Here is a 23,909-nt window from a genome sequence, read left to right on the forward strand (position 1 = left end):
TTTAGTAGTATTATTATTATTATTATTATTATTCAAGGTTTAAATCTCTAGATCAACATTAGGTCTATCTGTCAATATAACGCTTTTAAAGATTTAAGTTGTATGCCATTTTTGTCAAGGAAAACCGTATTTTTTAATGGAAAAAAAACACAAAATATGCAATATTTTCCCCCAATAAAATTTTAAAGTGGAATATTTGAGATTATATAATAATTGGAGTCTTAAAAAGGTCAATAACTCATAACAACATTGATTTTAATTCATAATTTTTTTGGGCAATGACACTTAAAAAAAAAAAAAAGTCCCACTAAAATTATTGGGGATCCAAAAGGGTACTGCTCAGTAAAGTTTAAAAAAATAAATCCAACATTTTTTTTTTTACTTTTACCACAATAGTATCAAGATCAACTTCAGATCTATCCGTCAATTATGAGTTTTATTGTTGTTTATGTTTTTTGTTTGTTCGTTTTAGGCCCTTCTTTAAAAAACTTTGTTTTTTAAATGGCAATCAAAAAATATTAGAGTAAATAATGCAAAATGTTCTTGTTACATTTCACCTGTTTGCTCTTTCATACCACTTTTTATGTTTTTTATTTATTTTTCATCATATTTTTAGAATGTGCGGAGGGCCGTTGAAAAATGACATGCGGGTCGCAAATGGTCCCCGGGCCGCACTTTGGACACCCCTGATCTACAAGAATGGAAGCAAGACACTTAAGTTGACTTCATGATTTATTGTTAAACAAGGACTAAAAACATAAAATAATGTTGCATCTTTCTTATGACACAGAGCAAAAAAGTCTTGCTTGTCAAAGTTGTTCCATCAGGTGGAGGTTCCACAGCAAAACAGCTGACTGTCATTTACGCCCGGGGGAGTGTCGCAAAGCCCATTTTGACGTGTCTTTTTTATTAATGTTGAGTGAAAATAGTGGCATGTTTACGTTCAAACGTACAGTAAGTCATCTTAAAGTGTGTTTAAAGGCAGCAAAGCAGTGTTGTTGAGCTTGGAAATGACAGCGCACAACCGTGACGTCATCAGAAGTCTCCGTTTGTGCATACGCTAAGAGGAGAGTTTTGGATCTCTACACTTTGGCCAGCATTTGCAAAAGTCTGCGTTTTTAAGGACAAAAGTATGCGTCTGTGTGTGGACAAGAGGCCTAAACGCAGAGATAAGTATGCCTTAATTAAGTATCTGTGTTTATGTGGACATGGCCTTAGATTAGACATACCTCCAAATAAAAGTCATGCTGTTAACATCTTCACCATGTTAATGCACCTGTCATATTTCTTCTCACGGACAAAAAACTTCCTTTCATACCTTGAAACTTACCATCACCCCCTTCCGGGTGCAACATGCTTACATGTAGTCACATTACTGTACATCCTGACACACACACACACACACACACACACACACACACACACACACACACACACACACACACACACACACACACACACACACACACACACACACACACACACACACAGGCCTATTCATTACCCAAGACCACAGGCCGTGTGAAGGGCAAGCCCGGGCAGATAAGTCTTCCTTCTGACATTTCTGCTGCACTTGCTGTCATTCTCAGCTGCTGGGAAAATTCTTCTTGGATCTTCTGAAAAACGTTTTGTGACGTCACCCTTTGTTACAAAGACTTTTATGAGTGGATTTACAGTGGAACCTTGATTTACAGACTCAATTGATTTGTGAATAAAAAAAGTTTGTATAGTGAAAAAAACAATGTATATACAAATAATGGATTCCGGCAGTGGCGTGCGGTGAGGTTAATGTCTGGTGAGGCACTGCATCATCACAGTCAGATTTACAAACATATGAACCCTGAATAGTACCTTATTCACCTTGTGATTGGCAGCAGTTAACGGGTTATGTTTAAAAGCTCGTACCAGCATTCTTTACACAACTGTAGCACACAAAAAAGCACATTTAATTAAAAAAACATTATTATGGTCTTACCTTTCTTGCTGGACATCCACACAGTCAGCCAGCCTTTGCGTGTGTACCACGCCGTTTGAAAAGAACGGGTCTTCTGTCCCAAAGTCAAAAGCAAACCTTTTACCTCCGGCGTTGGTCTACCTTAAATTATTACCTCCTGCTTCGATTGAAAGTCCAGTTTAGAAAACTGTTTTATTTTACATATGTAATCCTCCTTGTTTTTAATAAAAGTCCAGGCGAGAGGAAATAAACAATCGCTTGCAAACTTTTTTTTTTTTTTTTTTTTTTCTTCTGCGGCCGAGGAATGATCTCTGGGATCACTACCGCCCTCTACCACCAGGAGGCCGGATTACTGCGAGCCTCAACCAGTACGTCTTTTGCAGCAGATTTATGAATGCTCAGCACAAGAAATACGTGACACACATACAGTTTTTGACACAATACACCGTACATTATATACCTCAGCTAACTAAACTATGCCTTAGTTTAGTTAGCTGATATAATTCATATAGCAATACAGTCTCACTGCACAGCAGCTCAGCAGTTAGCCGAGTCATTATGCACAATCCATGTTGAGGCACAAATCAGTGACGTGCCTCAACTGGCTGCTGATCACCGCAACGTCTCTTCTCAGTATTTGAACGGCAAATGTGAAAATACAAATACAAATAATCTAAAACTGGTGAAGTTAAATGGAAAATAACTTTAGTATAATCACTGGATACATATAACAATTTAATTAATTTTTTTTTCTTTTTACATTTTTTTTCTTTCCATCTTTCATCCTCTAGTGACTGCACGCCACTGGATTCCGGCCACGACAAAAGTCCATAAATGAGTAAAAGTTTGTATAATTTGAACATAATATAAAGCACTTTAGATTAGATTAGATTTAGATTTATTGGTCCCCTTGGGGAAATTCATTGTCACTGCCATACATTTGAACAATAGACATTACACATCACAAAAAAATAACAAAAAGACATCCTACATGACCAACACACATTTACAGGCTTGTCAGACAGGTCGGCCGGGCCTGCTGTTAAGGGCGGCTATAGCTGCAGGGATAAGGCTTTTCCTGAGGCGGGCCCTCCGGAATTTAATATTTCTGTACCTGCGCCCTGATGGTAGTGGGATGATGTATTGGTGTAGTGGGTGAGTGATATCCTGGACTATTGTTTTTGCCAGTCGAGTGAAGGACCTGTGGTTTAAGTCTGAAATGTTGGGTGTGGGTAGGCCGATGATTTTAGCTGCTATGTTTGTAATGCGTGTGAGTTTGGTCCGGTTGGTTACAGAAAGCATGGTGAAAAAAACATGTGGAACAGTACATAAGGATGGGTTGAACAATGCTTTGGTAAAGTACTAACAGGAGATGAGGTGCAACGTATAGTCCTTTAAGTTTACATTACTGTATATCAAACAAACATACCAAGGAGGTTATGGATCAACTTTCTATTTAATAACAAAGCAGAAACAACAACTACCTGAACCGTCCTAATTGTTTAGTCTCCCTGCTGACACGCACACAAACTGTCACTAGCCCTGCGTTGCATTTACAGTTTGAAATCAGAAAACTCATCAGCTTTAACAGCCAGCTCACTACAATGATCAGGAGTTTAAAAAAATGAATCCACTTTATCTTGTTATTTAATCTTTCCGGTGTGCAACGGAAGGGAAGGGGCGCGAGGAGGTAGCAGTATCGACAAAACTGTGGATTGTTTTAAACTACAAACCGCTTGTCTATCGCTTTCTTTGGACTTCTATTGAGCTAGTAGTGAAGTGTGAAGGGAATTATATTTATATAGCGCTTTTTTCTACAGACTCAAAGCGCTTTACATAGTGAAACCCATTATCTACATCTTTAAGATACATTTAAACCAGTGTGGGTGGGTAAAGTGTCTTGCCCAAGGACATAACCGCAGTGACTAGGATGGCAAAGCGGGGATCGAACCTTGTACCCCTCAAGTTGCTGGCCCGACCACTCTACCAGCCGAGCAGCGGCGCCCCCAGTAAAACTGGAATTATGCTGTAACTAGGCTAAAAAATACTTACAAGGAAACAAAGTAGCAATTAGCATAGTAGCTGAAAGCAGCACTAGGCTGTGCTGTCTGAATCAGCCCGCCCACAATTGCTGTGCTGCCGTACACACAATGGCTGTACTGTGAGGTACACAAGGGGTGGATGTAACGTTCGTCCAACAAAGCATATTTCTATCCAGTCTGCGATTGAAAAGTTGAACATTTTGTACAATAAGTGGTTGGTCTGTATAAGATTGTCACCTACAGTATGTACTTAGTTACACGTTATTTCTTAAATTCAATAGTGTTTCTCACCTTCTTCATCAAAGTACTGGCAATCACAACTTTCTTGAGTGGTGGATTAAATAGCAGTCAATGAAATCAAAAATAGCAATCGAAAAAAGGACAGCAACTAAGTCACCAGCCAGTGGGATACTTTGGGCACTCGATTCCGTGGAAAGTGGTTATTTATCACACTGTTTGGCCGTACGATAGTCGAGATCGTATATAACAAGTGGGGCAAGTTTTTGCTAAAAAAAATATCATACAAACATTGTGGCGCACCGAAATCTAGGTTTGACATTACATGGACCAAATATGGAAACATCTTAGTCAGTAAAAAACAGTTAAGCGCTGTGGTACATCCATCCATTCTCTATACCGCTTGTCAGATTATTATGGTCTCAGGTGAGTTGGAGCCTGTCCCAGCTGAATTTAAGGCGAGAGGGTGTGTACATCCTGGATTGGTCACCAGTAAATCACAGAGCACATGTAGACTCTGCAAATAACCTAACATGCAAGATTGTGCGCTGTGGTATCGGGCAGGAGTGCCCAAAGAAAAACTTCACACACAGATGTTCGAAAGTACATTTAAACAAAATTGTATACTTAGTCTTCCCAGAAAAACACATTCCTTAGCTGCAACTATACAAGGTCACTGTTTTCTCATGCAGGCTTGCTGTTTGTTGTCCTTTGTATGTGGTAAAGACTGACACGTGTCCATACATGCACAGCATTATAGAAGATAATGCCATCACATCAGATGCATGGGAGTTTGTGAAAGAAATGCAATAGCAGCTTTGTGACACCCCAATGTGTCATCTATTGCACATTTTACAAGTCCCCTAGGTTCCATTAGCATTTGGGATGCCTCCCACGAGAGACTGTTGACAACATGTGCACTGCAAAAAAGAGCTGACAAAATATAAGATAAAAAGACTAGATTTAAAAAGACTAAAACTAGTGAAATTATCTGTCCATGCAGCTAGATCATTTTACTTGATAAAACAATGTAAATTAAGATTTGTATATCTAGAAATTAGCAGGATTTTTTTTAGATAGACATACGTATTTTATTCTGAAAACAAGCAATATTCAGCTAGCAATTTTTTAACTGAGCATCTTTGAGATGTTGCAGAATCTTTAAACACAATTTGCTACAAGGGGAAAACCGAAATATCTTATTGAATAGTTATTTTCTCAATTTTAATATTTTTAAACGAGAAGAGACAAACAATAATTATTATTGACAAAATTAAGATTATGATGTAAAGTCCATGACAAATCATAAGTAAATTGATTTTAAAACTAGGGAAATTTCAAGAAATACAATTCTAAATCTTGGCAAGGGGCAAATAATATCCAGACAATAGTCATACTGCATCAACCTGAGGTGCGAATCTTTGGGCACTTCACTTCAAGATTTCGATTCTTGCTTTATTACGAATCCCAATTTTAACTGATTTTCGCAGTGTATTATTTGGTATAGTAATTATAATAAAACCTTTTCAAAATAGATTCAGGTTATCAAACCTCCTTTTGTTTACTGACGTATGCGCACAGCAAGTAAGCATGGAGATGGTCTAAATTGTCTTTTTAAAAGTTGGTTCTTAAAAAAAAAAAACATTAAGAAAAACACAAAAAAACAAACATCTATTACTGAAAATTGAGAATCGATTTGAAATCGGAATAAATAAGAATTGCGATTCGGATGTAAATTGATTTAATGAGCTCCCTTAGTATCTACTCAATTTTGCGCCTTACATCTCTCACCTGCTGATGTCTGTATTATAATTTCAGTCACTGCATAGCCTTTTTTATAGCTCTGACAAAGCATCGTAGTTCTAGTGGCCCTTCACTAAAGCATACCTTTTGGGATTGTAAAAATTATAAACAAAGACAAATGGACATCGTATGAGTCAGGTTTGTCCTTTAACTGACAGCAGTGAATGGTGTTTGGTTCAAAGTTATGCAACAATTTTGTATTTTGGTTTCCGTCCAAATTTTGCCCCAAATTTGACAAGTCTCATGTCAAATTTTTCAGGCTTCTCATTTGTCAAAATATTCATGACAGTCAGTGAATGTGATGTTTTTAAACAACGCTATCATGTGGATGGAGATTTCTTAAAACTCTGGCCTTTTATGGCGCTCTTGAAAAGGTACTCAATGAGCGTATTTAAATCCTATTTATATGAAAGAGACCATCATTTATTTATCACATTTGCTATTTTCCTTGACAAACAAAGTTAGCGATTCAAAATGCATTCAAAAGAAAACTGTACTTTTTCATCCACAATCCCTATGTGGGACCGGAAAATTCTAGCGGGCTGGCACATTTTCACTAACAGTGAAGGCAATGTGGTCTAATCTATTCCGCCTAAATAGCCCTTTTCAAAAACATCCCAAAACCTTTGACAATGTTTTATATACAGTATATAATGTAACCATAGAGAGGACATGCATGTTAACATATCATATTTCTTGTATTTCGATCATTTTAAGCATTGGCCTGACTTTTTTCCACGGCGCATTGATTTCACAGAGCTCATAGCAACAAACGCAAATTTTGTCAACAACAACTGCATAGAGAGCACGTTGTGTTTGCTAGCACTAATGGCAGACTTTGTAAGAGTCTTTGAAGGTTGCACTCTTGCTAAACGTTTTAAATAAGAAATGGAAAACGGTCTATATTTATTTATATTCTGTATTTACTATACCTGGAATAATACCCAGATACTCATTCGCATAATGATGGCGGAAGCTACCATGCAAGGCGCTAACCACGACCCATCAGAAGCAGTTAAGGGTTAGGAGTCCAGTGTCTATCTCAGGGACACCTCGACATGAGCTCTCCAGGCCGAGATTTGAACCGGTGACCCTCTGACAGCCCTAAATACCATAAAACAATGTCCACTCTCACTGGGATGTCGACGGATGGGATGGTTTTATCTTTCAGCACTTGCACTCTCTCTGAGCGGCTATATCCAGATTCAGATATAATCCTCACTCCTCATCTAGAAAATGCTTCCTAACAAAGTTGTGATGGTCTTATGCTGTGTTCAATTTGTTGAGAACCAAGTTGAGAGCCATATAGTATCAAGATAGGCGCGTGTGGATTTTCAAAGTTGACCAACTTCCCAGCTTGGTGCCACAACCTTCTACTACACAAGTGAGAGTCATGATTTACAATCTAACATCAGCTTTTACTAAGTCACAGGCGATACTGTATTAGCAGCATCAGTAGCTAGCATACCAGTCACTAGTGCCCCGATGTGCCATGAACGAGGCGATGTGTCAGGACGCTGGAAAAGTAGTTCCTCTGTGTTAGCTCGTTCAATAACAATGTCACTATAGCAGACCTGGGCATTCTGCGGCCCGCGGGCCACGTCCGGCCCTTTGGGCGTTCCTGTGCGGCCCGCGTGAGGCCAATCATAAATTACAAAATACATTTAAAAAAGTATCTATGTCGAGTGTGCAATTTCAACGGTGCCGCTTTTGTTTTGAAAAGCGTTATTTGTATTACTTCCGTGTGGACGTATGCTCGTGCACATTGTGAGTGAATGTGAAAAGCGGCAATCACAAATTACAAAATACATTTAAAAAAACATCTATGTCGTGCGTGCAATACAACTGTGCTGCTTTTATTTTGAAAAGTGTTATTTATGGGCGTATGTCCGTGTGTAACCTGTGAGTGAAGGTGCACAGCGACAAGTGATGCCCGGTTACCCCCGAGACGCTAAAAAGAGAAAAGTTGATGACGAATGGCGTGTTTCCAACAAGACATGGACTACCAAGTATTTCTTTACAGAAATGAAAGGTAAAGCCGTGTGCTTAATTTGTGGTACACAGGTTGCTGTGTTTAAAGAATATCATTTACACGACGAAGCACGAGGAAAAATACCGGAATCAGTCTGATGAAGCACGCGCAAGGGAGGCTGATGTGTTGATGGTAAAACTGCAAACCCAACAAGGACTTTTTGCCAAATTTCACACCCCCAGAGATGCAGCTGTCAGGACAAGTTTTGTCATTTCTCACAGAATCGCCAGAAAAAGTAAGGCGTTTTCTGACGGAGAGTTTATTAAGGAGTGCTTATTGGACTCTGTCGCGCTGATATGCCCGGAGAAGAGGGGCGCATTTGAGAACGTGTCACTCTCCCGACGCACTGTAACGAGGCGGGTTGAAACCATCGCTGGAAACTTGGAGCTTCAGCTGAAGAACAGAACGGCCGACTTTGACTGTTTTTCGCTGGCTTTGGATGAGAGCAGCGATGTACGTAACACCGCCCAGCTGCTCATCTTCTTACGTGGGATAACTGCAGACTTTCAAATCACGGAGGACCTGGCAGCCATGCAGTCAATTAAAGAGACAACAACAGGTAATGATTTGTTCACATAGGTAAATGTGTGTTTGGACATGTTAGGACTGAAATGGGACAAGCTGGCAGGTGTGACAACAGATGGTTGTCCAAATCTGACGGGGAAAAATGTTGGACTTTTAAAGAGGATGCAGGATAAAGTGACAGAAATTGACATTTTTGCATTGTATTATACATCAGGAAGTGTTGTGTAAGACAGTGTTAAAGATAAAACCATCAAAAGCAATCTGCTTTTGTATAAAGTTAAGTTAGGTTAAATGAAATTATTATTATTATTAGTATTATTATTATTTATTTTAAGGTATATCAAAAATAATTTGAGCAAAATTTAATTGTAATATTTTCGGTGTGGCCCTCCAGCAGTGCTCAGGTTGCTCATGCGGCCCCCGGTAAAAATGAATTGCCCACCCCTGCACTATAGCCTGGTTAATATGCAAGTCACGGCATGTAAATATTAATGGAGAAAGAATACAAATTGTCAGCCAATATAAATATCTATATAGCTTTCCTTTAAAGCCCATATTGGCAAATTGTTAAAGGCCTACTGAAATGATTTTTTTTTATTTAAACGGGAATAGCAGATCCATTCTATGTGTCATACTTGATCATTTCGCGATATTGCCATATTTTTGCTGAAAGGATTTAGTAGAGAAAATTGACGATAAAGTTCGCAACTTTTGCTCGCTGATAAAAAAGCCTTGCCTGTACCGGAAGTATCGTGACGTTACAGGAGGTAATATTCCTCACAATTTTCCTTTGTTTACAATGGAGCGAGAGAGATTCGGAGCGACAAAGCGACGATTACCCCATTAATTTGAGCGAGGATGAACGATTCGTGGATGAGGCACGTTAGAGTGAAGAACTAGAGGCAGTGCAGGACGTATCTTTTTTCGCTCTGACCGTAACTTAGTTACAAGCTGGCTCATTGGATTCCACACTCTCTCCTTTTTCTATTTTGGATCACGGATTTGTATTTTAAACCACCTCGGATACTATATCCTCTTGAAAATGAGAGTCGGGCACGCGAAATGGACATTCAGAGTGACTTTTATCTCCACGACAATACGTCGGTGACACACCTAGCTACTGAGCTAACGTGATAGCATCGTTCTCAAATGCAGATAGAAACAAAATAAATAAACCCCTGACTGGAAGGATAGACAGAAGATCAACTATACTATTAAACCATGTACATGTAACTACACGGTTACATCAACAGCCGTGCTCACCTGCGTTCCAGCGATCGACGGCGCGACGAAGAACTTCACCCATCATCGACGAAGCTCTTTAGCATGAGCTAACGTGATAGCATCTGTCTCAAATGCAGATGGAAACAAAATAAATAAATCCCTGACTGGAAGGATAGACAGAAGATCAACAATACTACTATCAGGAGACACCGAACCAAACACTGGACATGTAAATACACGGTTAATGTGTATTCGACGCCTGTCGAAGCCTAGCAATGCTGTTGCTAACGATGCTAACTTAACAACGGGACCTCGTCAGAGCTATGATAAAAACATTAGCGCTCCACCTACGCCAGCTAGCCCTCCTCAGCTCATCAACACCCGTGCTCACCAGCGTTCCAGCGATCGACGATGCGGTCGGCGGCCCGGAGACGTAGGAAGTCAAGGTGAGTTCGCCGCTAGCGCGTCTTCTATCCAACAAAGTCCTCATTGTTGTGTTGCTACAGCCAGCCGCAAACACAGATCCCACCTACAACGTTCTTCTTTGCAGCCTCCATTGTTCATTAAACAAATTGCAAAAGATTCACCAACACAGATGTCCAGAATACTGTGGAATTTTGTCGAAGAAAACAGAGCTCTGTGTATTGTGTCCAAAAGGGTCCAAACACTTCTGTGGACCTTGCGACGTCACGCGCATACGTCATCCTCCAAAGGCGTTTTGAACCGGAAGTTCCCCGGGAAATTTAAAATTGCACTTTATAAATTAACCCGGCCGTATTGGCATGTGTTGCAATGTTAAGATTTCATCATTGATATATAAACTATCAGACTGCGTGGTCGGTAGTAGTGGGTTTCAGTAGGCCTTTAAATAATGAAGTTTAATCTCGCAAATTTTCGTGCAATTCGAAATGAAATGTCAACTGAAGCTGCAAAATCGTATTTGCATTCGATGATTTTCAGCCACTTCAACTATTGCCTTACCCGCTGGTCTCAGGCTGGTCAGAGTTAAAAAAAAACAACCTTTGGAAATCTTGAACAAACAAGCAAATAAGGTTATGGATAAAAAAAACCTAGGCACTATCATCACTGTGTCATTTTAAAAAAAATACAGTATTTTAAACTGGGACAGTCTTCACACATTTGCAGACTTAAAACTGACCTATAAAGTACTGCATGAATTGGCTCCAGATCCTCCGGCAGAGTTCATCAGCCAAAGAAACAGCCGTGAGCGTGTCACTCGAGGCTCTGTCAGAGGTGACTGTTATATTCCTCTGCGCAGGAGCACTTTCAGTAAGTCAGCCTCGTCAGTAAGGAGCGCAAATGTGTGGAACTCAGTACCTGAGGAGGTTAAACTGGTCACAATTTACAAGGCCATCACAAAAAAAAATTAAAATGTGGCTTATCAATGCCTACAGCTGCCAACACTAAAAGATGAGCCCGTTTTGATGCTAAGATACATGTTATGTTGTGATGTTGTATTTTATTTTTTATCATATTGTATATGTATTGTGTGCTTTTATTCTTTTTCTCTCTCTTTCTTTTCTGTTTCTTTTAAATTGTAATTTGACTGCCTTTTTTACATCATGGCCAGGGGACTACAGATGAAAACTAGCCTAATCTAATCTACTCTAAATGGAGCATTGTTGACAGTTTTTGAATGTTTTTAGAGTGCTTTATAGGCAAAAGAGATGAATTCCCATTACCTGCATTGTTATTGAAAACTTGCCAGCACGAGGCAGCTATCTACAATGCACAGAAAAGACAAATAAATGTTTGTTCTTGATCTTACTTATTGTTGAGATATGTTCTGTAATCGTTGCAATATAAGAAAACAGGACCCCCGCCCCACACCAAATTGTTCCAACAATGTTCTTTTCAAGACTTGATCGTGATATATGGCAACTTTTGTTTGTTGTTTAGTGTTTAAGACGTTAATTGTTCATGTCATTGACACTTGCAGTGATTCAAGTTGGTATTTAACCAAATAGATGTGGCAGTTGAGCCACTGTGGCTTTAATGAAGTGAGTACACTGGCCATATAGACCTCTTGATGCTGTTCATTAGCCAGTCAATGGGAGAGGGTACTGTGTGCTGTGTGAGAGTGCAGAGTACGCCTTTGGAATATGAATTGGCTGCTTTGGCAGTAGACTACAGTACTTAAGTGCTCTGAATTGCTGGCGAAGGCTGAGAAATTTAGATGTGGGCCAGGCAGATAGTGCAGCCCACTGACATACATTCTTTGGATAAAAAGGGAAAAAAAATATCTTCTTTGCTCTGTCTCTCGCTCGCCTTTAACCCCCCACCCCCTCTCTTTAATCAGACTTTTTTCAACCGGCTCATCCAAAGAGTGAGAGAGAGTAGTAGCTTTTTTGCACAGTATAAAGTCTTTTTTTTCTGACCCACTTCTTACTTCTTCAATAAATATCTTACCAGCAGGACATTTATTTTCAATGACTTTGCAGAGTTCTAAAGTTCCATATTGCAGTTGGAATGTTGCTTTTTTGTTTCCCTCCCCTCCAAATCTCCTCTTCAGCCCACTTCTCTTTTAGTCCAAGTGGGGACCCTTGTGATGCTTGGGATTCCAGCCTGCAAAATAACACTTTTTTCCACAGGAGTTCTCATACATCAGCATGCATTTACTAATATTATTCTCCCAGATAAACACTCAGCAGATATTTAATGTGACCCAGTATGTTCCTTTAAAGTCGCATGTAGGATTAAGTACCGTACTAACACAGAAATGATGCTGCATCAGGAGTCAACCATTTATTAGTGTGGCGTTGTCGAAGTCCCACCGGGCTTTTCCTAATTTATACGATTGATGAGATTTGGCAAAGAGGAGTTCTTTTTTCTTTTGTGAAAACAATATATTTCCACCTATGAGCAATCAGACCACCCTTAACCCTTATTGGCCTGCAGTCTGTCTGTCAACAGATTGTTAGTTGAAGCAGTGACTCCTGGGACTTACGGAACCACCAGAGTCTACCCAAAAAAGTCAGTCTTCTTTTTTTGCGATGATAAACAGACTTCAGGAACATTCCAAAGTCTGCTGGACAATAAAACCCACTAGTTAATTATTCATTGTATCTGGCAAACAAACGCACTTTCATTGTTTTTTCCCAGAAATTGATACATTTGTAGATTGAAAAACATTCGAAAACAGGCACCAACAACGACACATCTTTTTCATGTACAATACTGTGAAAATGTCTTAGACCACCATTAGCTTTTGAGTGCAACTCCAACTGTTACTTGAGCTCAAATCGCTGCTAACTTCATAGTTATGGACCCAAAAATAAGTTATACAGGTCAAATTCCCCTCAAATTAGACACAGTACTGATTTTAGGGTTGTTTTCTACCAAATTTCAGCACATTTTAGAACGTCCAATTTTATTTTTAAAATGTAGGCGGGCCTGCATCAGCCTGCTGACGTCACCTATAGAAGAATGGAGTCAATTTCATATTGCATAGTAGTTGTTTTGGTATTGTCTTCATAACAACTCATTTTCAAGCAGGATTTAAAGGAAAGTTCGTTATAACGCGGTCTTGGAGTCCACAAAATATAGATTGTGTTATTCTGTAGATCTCTATATATAGAAAATTCTTACCCTTTTCTTTTCAAAAAGTTATGCGCTGTAGGTCGGCTGTCTAAACCTCTTTGGTGGTTAGTGCCCCAAGTTGACGTGAATGTTGGATTGTGCTCCCACATCACATAATGGGGCGGGCACAATCCATTAGGAGTTCTAGACATCACTGGATTGATATGTATGTGTATATAAAAAATGTATATAATATATATATACTATATTTAAATTCCTTCTTTTTGGAGACTTTCATAAAAATTGACTGTGGAGTTATGATGGGGTCACATGTTTGCGAAAGAAACACAGGACGGTAAGAATGCTTGTTTAATTCCACACAAAAATATACAGGGCATTAACCTTGCGTGAAGCTAACTGAAACACAAAGGGTTGCCAACAGTGAACAACAACAAAGTCTAAAGCCCTGTCTAAATTAAGTCGGATAACTCTTTAAATGATTAATTATTTAGCCTCAGCCCTGTGTCAGCAACACTAAACCATCGTTTAAGGTTTCCCTCCTTGGATAATTTTTTACACGGGTAAGTCCGCCGTGTATTTTTTGAATCTCCGGCTCTTAGCTATGTATGGACTCATCGAACGTTTAAAGACTGAGTTCGGAGAGGAAGTGACGACAGAAAGACCGCCCCCCACTCTGGAAATATGGACGCGAGTCATCCAGACATGCCCGTGTTTCTCCTTCCTCTACATGTACAGACGCTTATAGAAATCACACATGAATACCTTTAGTGAAGGAAACGCACGATTGCAGCTATTTCGGATACAACACATCTCAGACGGCAAGACAACTTTCGAATGTCCAGGTCAGCTGTGATTCTACTTAGTGAAAAGCTTTGTCCATTTGTTGAAGGAGAGACAACGAGAATCCGGGCTCCCGTGGATGTGATAAAAAAAAAGGTAGCATGTGCCTTGTATTACCTGGCAGACAAGAGAAGAGAATGGAAAACAGCGAATGCATTTAGACTGGCAAAACAGACTGTATCAGTTATTGTCTGCCATGTATGTCGCGGCCTCAACGTCTAGGTCCAGAGTATATGAAGTCACCAAAAACGAATGGACAATGAAGGTGAAGGCAAAAGAGTGAGGAGTGTCCTGACCAGATATCTAGATCCCTAGTTTGATTGATGTAAAATGTTCTTTGTCACATTGTTTACTTTCATGTCCATTAAATACATGATTGATTTATGATGGGTCAGGTGTGAATCACTACATTAGGGCCCCACAGCACACTGGATTCCAGTTAATTGAAATACCACAACACTGGATATTGTTCAGATAATTTAAGAACTTGCACACAAAGCAACACTTGAGGTGACTATGACATGCACATTTTCCGCGCATGCGTACTAGGTCGCGTTGCGCCGGCGGACGGAGAGGGCAGGGGGTCTTAAACGGTGGCATTGTGTGTGTATGGACAAGGATAAGGTTAGGTGGGATATACCTTGGATAACCTTAGCCGTAGCAATGAAAACTGTTGTGTAGAGTAAACCAACACAGAACATGACTGGGAGGGACCGGTCATGACAGTAAGTGTGAAATACAGGTTAATTTGGTGAAAAACAACGCCATTGACTCTGGTGTAAGAAAAACAGCCGGAAATCCGATCGCGTTAAATAGAACACCACATTATATTGGACCGCGTTATATAAAACTCGCAGTGTAATAGGACCCCTTTAAATCACACAATACTTTCAAGTCCAGCCTTTTTATCAAACTACTTTAGGTGTGTCCATCAGCCTAAGGCCCCATTTACACTAAGCCAGCTAAAGTTATCCAGGGTAAATCCCACCTAACCTTATCTGTGTCCACACACACAACAATGCCACCGTTTAAGACCCCCGCCCCCCTCCATCCGCCGGCGCAACGCAACCTGGTACGCATGCGCGGAAAATGCGCACGTCATAGTCACCTCCAGTGTTGCTTAACTTGCTTTGTTAAGCAACACTGGGGCGGCATAGCTCGGTTGGTAGAGTGGCCGTGCCAGCAACTTGAGGGTTCCAGGTTCAATTCCCACTTCCGCCATCCTAGTTACTGCCGTTGTGTCCTTGGGAAAGACACTTTACCCACCTGCTCCCAGTGCCACCCACACTGGTTTAAAGGTAACTTAGATATTGGGTTTCACTATGTAAAGCACTTTGAGTCACTAGAGAAAAGTGCTATATAAATATAATTCACTTCACTTTGTGTGCTAGTTCTTAAATTTAACTTATCTGAACAATATCCAGTGTTGTGGTATTTCAATTAACTGGAATCCAGTGTGCTGTGGGGCCCTATTGCAGGGAATCACACCTGAGCCATCATAAATTAATCAAATCTTTTTTAGACACGTAAACAATGTGACAAAGAACATTTTACAACAATCAATCTAGTGATCTAGATATCTGGTGAGGACACTCATCACTCTTTTGCCTTCACCTTCATTGTCCATTCGTTTTTGGTGACTTTATATACTCTGGACCTAGACGTTGAGTCTGTGACATACATGGTGGACAATAACTAATACAGTCTGTTTTGCCAGCCCAAAAGCATTCGCCGTTTTCCGTAGTTTTCCCTCGACGGCAAGGTAATACAAAGCACACGCTACCTTTTTTTACCACATCCACGGGAGCCCGCATCCTTGTTGTCTCTCTTTTGACAAATGGACAAAGTTTAGAGTAAGTAGAATCACAGCTGACCTGGACATTGGAAAGTTCTCTTGCCGTCTGAGAAGTGTTGTATCTGAAATAGCTGCATTCGCTTTCTCTTAAGGTATTCATGTGTGATTTCCACAAGCGTCTGTACATGTAGAAGTCTGAGAAACACGGGCATGTCTGGATGACTCGCCTTCATATTTCCAGTGGTTAACCACTTTATTATGAAGCTGGCTGTGGCGTGTTCTTTCTGACGTCACTTCCTGTGTGGAAGCGCTTTTTCTGGCGTCACTTCCTCTCCGAACTCAGTTTGTAAATGATCAATGAGTCCATACAAAGCTAAGTGCCGGAGATTCAAGAAATACACGGCGCACTTACCCGTGTAAAACTTTGTCCGAGGAGGGGAACCTTAAACGCTGGTTTAGTGTTGCTGAAACGGGGTTTAGGCTAAATAATTATTTGTTTAAGGGGTTAAACGACTTAGTGGAGACATGGCCTAAGTATCATTGATTCCCTTCACTTTCTGCAACATTGTAAGCAATCCAAACGGCAATATTGGAATTTTTAACTCATGCTGATATTTATTGAGCGCTCTCCCTCCCTCCTCATCTCATTCACTTTGCCCTCTCCCTCCACTGTTTATTTTTCTCTCTCGTCCTCCCTGCCAGCTGTCAGCATTGGCAGAGAGCCACACGGGCGCTCATCGCTTCGCTGGTGACAAATGCAGCAATGGTTGGGTGAAGAGGAGGAGAAAAAGACTTGTTAAAGAGAGAGACAGGCTTAAAGAGAGTTGCGATGAATGAGGGTAAGTGAGCGAAAGGAAAAAGGGAAAAAAGAAAGAAGAGACAACACAGAGCTGGCGCTCCCTATTGTTTCAGAGGGGACACGATGGTGGATTAGGCCATGGCCAATAATCACAGCCAGATGGGCCGTGAAAGGGGTGTGGCGAGAAGAGAAGATTGAAAAACAAGATAGAGCGTGCAACATTTTCAGTGTAAGGTTACAACACAACTTTATTGCAGCCTCCAATGAACACATACGACGTTTCCAACATAGAATTTCTAAATGCTACTGCTAATTTCCCTGCTAGATTGCATCATTGGCAGCACCCCCGTGTGGCAATTAAATCAGGTCGCCCTTTTTCCTCCCACCCTTGTTAACATTCCACAGCCCATTCCTGAACCACTGACACTGTGAGATTACCTCTACCGAAACATGGCCGTTTTCTTCTAACCCCCAACATACTGTAATAATCTCAGGAATGTAGGCTCAGAGAATTCTTCAGTTATCTTGCATTTATTGTACAAGATGCATTTAAGGCACACAACAGCTCCAACATGCGTCTATTTCCTTTCCCGGCAAAACTCGAACCAACACTTCCTGTCAGCAATGTCACTTCCCTAACTTCCCCGGAAGTCCCGCCCCCAGCCAAAGCCATTGGCTAACACCCCGTAGCCAGCCGCTACATCACCCCCCCTTACAAAAAGTCCTCGCCCTCGAGGGCTGACCCGTAAGGCAACATTTGGCAACACCATAGCAGCATGTAAAACAGAGCAACCCATTAGTGCAAAGAAAACAGTGTAAACAACATAACCCTCACATAACACAAAAGCGGGTTCACAAACCCCCCCACCCCCCTTCCCTCATTGTACTTCAGTCTAAGGACACCACAAAGTCTTGCAAGCGGTCCGGAGGCCTCTTCATCCGCCTCGGCCGCTCTCCTCCATTTCCCAGCAGTGGGACAGCTGGGTCGGGTGTGCCAGTCCTCGGGAGGGAGCTGGAGGGGGCGGGGGAGGAGGGGAGTGGGGAAATTGGTCCCCCCTGGGGCGTAAGCGGGGTATTGGTAAAGGGCTGGGCGGGCAAGGGAGAGGTCACGTGTGTATCCGAGGCAGGGGAAGGGGGACCCCCGGTAGGGGGCGAGTCTGTCTCTGTGGAGGGCCAACTTCCTTCCCCGGGGGGGGGCAGCTGGACACGATACACAACCTCTCCCAGCTTCTGGAGTATCTTACAGGGTCCTGTCCACTTGCTGTCCAGCTTGGGACTGCGGCCCTTCTTCCGAATCGGGTTGTAGACCCAGACCAGCTCGCCTGGCGCAAAGTCCCTTCCTCGGGGTCGTCACATCATAGTAGCGCTTTTGTTTGACGCCAGCTTCCTGCAGCTGCTCCCGAGCGAAACTGTGGGCTGAGTCCAGCCGGTCCTGTAGTTTCCTGGCGTACTCTGGCTCTGCAGCGAAGGCCGGGGCATCAGGTGGGCGGCCAAAGGCCAGCTCTGCAGGTGTGCGCATCTCTCTCCCTAGCATGAGGAGCGCCGGTGTGCACCCCGTGGATTCTTGGACAGCAGAGCGACACGCCATCAGCACCAGTGGTAGGTGTTGGTCCCAGTCACGCTGGGGGCGGGAGGTGACAATGGCGAGCTGGTCTCCCAGGTTGCGGTGGAACCACTCCACTAACCCATCACTCTGAGGGTGCAATGGGGTAGTGCGGGTCTTGTGAATGCCCAGGCGCTCGCACAAGGCCGCGAACACCCGGGACTCAAAGTTTGTGCCTCGGTCACTGTGCAGAGACGCCATGACGCCAAACCGACCTATCATGCCCTCCACCAGGGCATCAGCAATGGTCTCTGCCTCCTGGTTGGGAATGGCGTATGCCTCTGGCGACTTGGTGAAATAGTCTATGGCGGAAAGGACATAGCGGTTTCCCTTGTCAGACCGTGGGTACGGCCCTGTAATGTCAATCCCCACCCTGTCCATGGGGCACCCCACTGGGAACTGTTGGAGTGATGCCTGTGAGCGCCCAGTGGGGCCTTTGCGGGCAACGCAAGGGTCACAGCAGCGGCAGAAGTCCTCCACATCTCTCTTCTGCCAACCCCAATAGAACCCCTGTCACAGCCGCTTGAGTGTTTTGGCGACCCCGAAATGTCCAGACCCACCTCCCCCATGCACTGCCTTAAGCACTGCCCCTTGCAGTCCCTTTGGCACCACCACCTGCCACTGTTCTTCCCCCGTGGCCGCGGCCTTAAATGCCCGCTGCAACACACCTTGGGACATCCGCAATGAGTCAAACATGGCCCACAGGCCCTTAGTAGCCTTAGAGAATGGTGCCACCGCCTCCCAAGGCGGGCGCTGCCGAGCCTCTACCCACTGCAATACAGGATGAAGGTCTGTGTCCTCCACCTGCGTGCGCCTCCAGTCAGCATTCGTCACAGTCTGTAGTTCTCGGCAGACAACGTTATCAGCCTGACTGACGGCCGCACACTCAGTGCCCTCTGCCCGCCGCTCTTGTTCCCGGGCTTCCCTGCGCTCGCAGTACCGACATCCGTCTGCTGCACACGGCCGGTGCGAGAGCGAGTCCGTGTTGGAGTGGCGAGCACCTTGCCGATGTTCTATTTTAAAGTTGTATCCTTGCAGCTCTTCCACCCACCTGGCAACCTGCCCCTCCGGCTCCCGGAAAGTCATTAGCCACTGGAGGGCAGAGTGGTCAGTCTTGATCACAAAGGGGAGGCCACACAGGTAATATTTAAAGTGTCTGATAGAGAGCACCACTGCCAGGAGTTCTCGGCGGGTGACACAATAGTTCCGTTCCGACTTGTTGAGTTTCTGGCTGAAGTATGCCACCACCATTTCCCCTTCCTGCCACGGCTGTGCAAGTACACCCCCCACTCCCACTCCACTGGCATCAGTGTCCAGTAAGAAGGGCAGGGCGAGGTCAGGTGGGGCGAGTACCGGGGCCTCACACAAGGCCCGTTTCAGCCCCCAGAATGCCTCCTGGCACCCTTCGGACCACACAAAGTCTTTGCCTTTTTCCAGCAATCGATATAGGGCCGCAGCGATTGTAGAAAAACCCAGCATGTGCCTCCGATAGTACAAGGCAAGCCCAATGAAGCTCTTCAGCTGTCCTTGGTCCCGAGGGGCGGGCCAATCTCTCACAGCCCGCACCTTCTCCCCCATGGCGCCAATGCCATCTCCCCCCAGCTCATGTCCCAAGAAAGTTAATTCCCGCCGCATGAAACTGCATTTCTCGGGGTGCAGTTTAAGGCCCGCTGCTCGAATCCTCTCCAGGACTCTCCTCAGGGACCCCAGGGCTGTTTCGAAAGAACGCCCATGTACCAAGATGTCGTCCAGGTACACCAGGCACTCTTGACGGTAAATACCAGCCAGCACTTTGTCCATAAGCCGGGCAAAAGTGGCGGGGGCATTACAGAGCCCAAAACTGAGGACTTTGAATTGCCACAAGCCCCGGCCAGTACAGAAGGCGGCTTTAGGGCGAGATTCAGGGGAAAGGGGTACCTGATAAAACCCGCTTTTAAGGTCCAGAGTGGTGAACCACGAGGAGCCGGAAACTAGGTCCAGGAACTCATCAATACGGGGGAGGGGGTAAGAGTCTTTTGTGGTCACTTCATTCAGCCGTCTGTAATCCACACAGAATCGCCAATCCCCAGCCTTCTTCTTCGCGACCATGACCACAGGTGCCGCCCAGGGGCTCTCGGACGGCTCAATAAAGTCGGCCCGCAGCAGGTCATCTACGGCCTTGTCGCATACCTGCTGTCGAGCGAGGGGGATGCGGCGTGCGTGGCACTTGATGGGCCGCGCCAAGCCAGTGTCTATGACATGCTCTGCCAAGTGGGTTCTTCCCACTTCACTCTCGTTCATTGCAAAGCTGCCCTGGAATTCCACCAGCAGCTGTTTCAGCTGCTCCTGTTGCTGTTTCTCCAAGTCCCTGTACTCCTCTCTCCACACCCCTCCCCCTATGACCGGGGGTTCTGGCTGCGGGTGGGGGCCCGTGGGTAGGGATGCCCAGGGCTGGCATCCCCGGGTAATACACAGCTCTGTCTCCCCCCTCATTGGCTGAAGGGAGACAGGGCGAGGACAGGGGTAGTAACTAGGTGAGGTGTGAGGCAACAAGAATGTAGAGGCATGCGGTGAAACGGGCAGGGGCCCGGGAACTAGGGTACCCATGGTAACTGTAGGGCCCCCCGGGAAGTTAAGTGTACCCCTCCCCATGTCTAGCAGGCACCCAGTGACTTGGAGGAAGTCCAGCCCTAAGATGCAGCAGTCTTGCACGTCTGCCACCCAAACTAGATGGCGAACTCGCTTTCCCCCCACCATAGGAGCTAGCTGGCCCGTGACTGTGCATAGCTGTACTGCTGTGGGCTCAAGTGGTGTACTGCTGGGAAGAACGTCCGGTCTTACCAGCGTTACCAATGACCCTGTGTCCACCAGACCCACGGTAGGCACCCCCCCGTGTCCAGCCCACCACCATAGGTGGCACACTGCTGTCATCTACTTCTGGGGGGGATGGAGTCCCTCCCCCCTGGCTGTGCCGCTGGGCCCCTCCGGGTGCCCGAAAGCGAGAAGAAGGAGTAGAAGGCGAGTCGTCGTCTGCTTCTGGGGGGATGGAGCCCCTCCCCCCTGGCTGTGCGGCTGGGCTCCTCCGGGTGCCCAATAGCGAGAAGAAGATGTAGAAAGCGAGTCGCCGTCTGCTTCGGGGGGGGGATGGAGCCCCTCCCCCCTGGCTGTGCTGATGTGCTCCTTCCCCTGCTTGACGAGCCTGGGCTGGCGAGTCAGGATCAGCGGTGGACGTAGGGGCCTGCATACCCCTGACTATGCGGGCCCGGCGCCGTTTCCCGGCTCACGACGAGTGGCAGGGCACTCCCTGCGAAAGTGTCCAGGTTGGCCACATCCCCAGCAGACCTGCATGGGGTGCGGGCCACGTTGACTTTGCAGAGTCACCGACCTCAGCAGTTCGGTAATTTCTTTCGCCCAAGCCGGAGCCCCGTCGCTAGACGGGTGTGACGATGCCGCCCTCACTGGATGGGGTATCATTTCCAGTTCCCCGGCTGCAGCTGCACTCCCCAGCATCTCCCTCTCCACGGCAGCTTCCAGTGCCTCCTGCAGGGACCTCGGGTGCTGAAGCTGCACTTGCACGCGCAGATCAGGAGGAGTAATGGCTCCAACAAACAGGTCAGTTGCGAGTTCATTCCGTGCATCAGCAGGCAGGTGACCATATGCACGGCGCACCTGGCCCTCAATGTCATTAGCGAGCCCCCGGAGTGGCTCGCCAGGCTTCCTGCACCTCCCTCTCAGTTCAGTTTTTAAAAGCGCTGGCTGAGACCATCTCCCAAACCTCCTCTTGAGCGCCCCCACCAGGGCTGCGTAGCACCGCTGCTGTTCAGGGTCCAGCAGCAGAAGGCACGAAAGAGCCTCTCCCTCCAGACACAAAGCCAATTGCAATGCTTTGTCCCTTTCTTCCCACCTTCTAGCGTCCGCCAACAGTTCAAATTGAGCGTGGAACGCCTCCCAATCTGATCCACCGGCAAATTTTGGCGTCTTCACTGAGGCCGCAGACGGTGGGGGGGACGCGCCGTGCGGGGAAGCTGTGGGCGGTGGCGGCGGCGGCAGCGGCGACATCTTTACGTTCTCACGGGCCGACGAGCCGCTCGTGTGCGAGCAGGAGCGCGGCTGTTCGACGGTCACCCGCTCCAAAACAGCGTCATCCCGCTCAACTTTAAACTTATGCTCACCTGAGCTAAACATGCTAAACGGCTTGAGGTCCTAGCTAACTCACAGACTGAAGCTAACTTGCTAATGCGCGATACGCAGTGTGTCCTTACCGCGACAAAGTCTCTTCCGAAAATCGTCGGTTTTACTTCTGACACCAGTGTAATAATCTCAGGAATGTAGGCTCAGAGACTTCTTCAGTTATCTTGCATTTATTATACAAGATGCATTTAAGGCACACAACAGCTCCAACATGCGTCTATTTCCTTTCCCGGCAAAACTCGAACCAACACTTCCTGTCAACAATGTCACTTCCTTAACTTCCCCGGAAGTCCCGCCCCCCAGCCAAAGCCATTGGCTAAAACCCCGTAGCCAGCCGCTACAATACATTGCAGCTGTCATTTATGTTTTTGGAAAGAGCAAGTGCTCACCTTTGCACAATGTTTACATATCAAGTGTCATGGCTCCACGGACAGCCGAGAAACCTCACAGGACAAGATCGCGTCTGAAAAAAAGAGGAAAATAGGAATTATTAGCAGGATGGGGAAATAACAATGGTTTGTCATAGTGAGGAAGTACAGTTAAAGTAGGCTTACTCTCGGCCTTTCAGAACTTGGGGCACCTTCTCCCTCAGTTTTTGCCAACGATATCGCCATCTTTAAAAAAAAAAAAAAACAGAAGGCAACAAGTTTAAGCAGAAATACAACACAATGCCATTTGTTGCATATGGCCTGTTAAGGCATTGATTTACAGTTTTTTCCATTTGCCTACACACAATTTTACTAACTGTGTGTCTTTTTTCAAAAGGATTTACACACTTTTCCAAACACAAAATTCAATTTTCTTAATTCCTAGATTATTTGCAAAATGACACACTTCGGTCAAAACATATTTCCATTCATCAAAATAAAGCAAGCATTTGTAAAAATGCAGTTTTATTGTCATCTCACTCACACAGACTTCAAATGATAAGACACTATTGGAGTGAGTTAACCAGAAGCGAGTGATGTATACAAAACCCATTTGTAAAAACCCTTATTTTACTATACCATAAGAAATCACATGTTTGGGGCATTTTGCCCGACCTTTTTAGCATGTGTGATGAATGATTACCGTACTGTAACTTGACAAAATATATTGGCAAATCCATAACAATTGTCATTGTTTACTTTGAAGTGGGCCTATACATAAGGATCTAAAGAGAAAGTAAAAATATCTTGTAATATTTTCAAAAACTGCTCAACAATGATCCTGCAAACTGAAAATATAATTTTTTTTTTACCACAGATTGAAATCTGAGACAAATAAAAAGGTTTGAAAAAAAATCTGGTGAGAAAAATTACAAATGGAAAACCCTGTATAGCTG

This window comes from Entelurus aequoreus, linkage group LG03, assembly GCF_033978785.1.
Source record: "Entelurus aequoreus isolate RoL-2023_Sb linkage group LG03, RoL_Eaeq_v1.1, whole genome shotgun sequence".
NCBI classification, from domain to species: domain Eukaryota; kingdom Metazoa; phylum Chordata; class Actinopteri; order Syngnathiformes; family Syngnathidae; genus Entelurus; species Entelurus aequoreus.